The 1060-nt window shown below is 37.3% G+C and overlaps 1 long non-coding RNA gene across 1 annotated transcript; it reads left to right on the top strand.

Moving 5' to 3' along the window:
* Positions 1 to 317: 317 nt before the first annotated feature.
* Positions 318 to 1054, top strand: LOC109593578 (uncharacterized). The gene is made up of 3 exons (XR_002191043.1): positions 318 to 611; positions 669 to 768; positions 867 to 1054. It is a non-coding gene; the product is annotated as an uncharacterized LOC109593578 (long non-coding RNA).
* The last annotated feature ends 6 nt before the right edge of the window (positions 1055 to 1060 follow it).

Raw genomic sequence — 1060 nt, 5'->3', positions numbered from 1 at the left:
AATCAACTTCTAGCATGAATGGTCAGTAAGAAAATAATATGGACACTATAGGCAATTGCATGATCAGCATCAATACACTTTAGTTTCTAAGACCAATTTTGAATAGACCTGAAATTAAATTTAACGTTGCATTATAATTGAAAAACCATATTTGATGGATTTTTTTGAACCAGAGGACAGTCTCTCAAAAGGGACTGTACAGGACCCCATTTTTCAAAACACATTCCAAATAATTGCATTCCATAGTAGACTAAATGTAGCACATAGTTATTCTACTTGTGTATACACTGCAAAAATAATGGTGGGTTATACCCACCATATCTGTGGAAGGTACCCACTTTTTGGTTTTCTACCAATGTGGGTGAAACCCCCTGGTGTTATATTCCCCCCTTTGGTGGAAAATACCCACCATCAATGTGTAATAATTACACTCATAATAATAATGTAATAATTAATCTAGTAATGCCACGCCCACTGCGCATGCGCAGTTCAGTTCCAAATTAATCCAGCTGCAAATGGCTTCCTTCTCTTTGTCCTCCATTACTGCCAGTCTATTTTTTGGCCGTTTAGCTCTTAGTTTTGCCTCTGTATTCTTTGAAATCCCCAGAAAAGTATGGTACTACTTCTGTTATGTATTTATTACGATAGTTTTGCTCATTTTATTGTAGTTATCTCATTTTCGAAGCCCGCTTCCATGTCAGCAGCTATTTCTGTGACTCTTCCTTCAGGCTGTCCCCTTAGGCTATGATTTGTGTCTAGACTGATTGAGTAAGACTTGATATTGTTGTTATAAAACTCTCATGACATGGCATGCTAATAATCAATATAAAAGTACTCTCACTCTCTGCTTTCTCTTTTCCTCTAAGACTACCAATAGCTGTGTTCAAAATGGATCGCATCCATACAAGACTTGCTTATTGATTTTGTTTTGATGTGGTAAGAATTTTATTAGTTGCATGCTTAAAAATTCATCTCCCTTTTGTTTCTCTTCTGCGGCTTCTTTTTTCTCGTTGCCTCCTCCTTTCTCTCTCCTCTGCTTTCTCCGTTGCCACCCACTACC

Source organism: Amphimedon queenslandica, unplaced genomic scaffold (genome assembly GCF_000090795.2).
Source record: "Amphimedon queenslandica unplaced genomic scaffold, v1.1 AMPQUscaffold_818_Cont27166, whole genome shotgun sequence".
NCBI lineage: Eukaryota > Metazoa > Porifera > Demospongiae > Haplosclerida > Niphatidae > Amphimedon > Amphimedon queenslandica.
The sequence above is the reverse complement of the archived record's forward strand: the minus strand, read 5'-3'. Positions and strand labels throughout refer to the sequence as shown.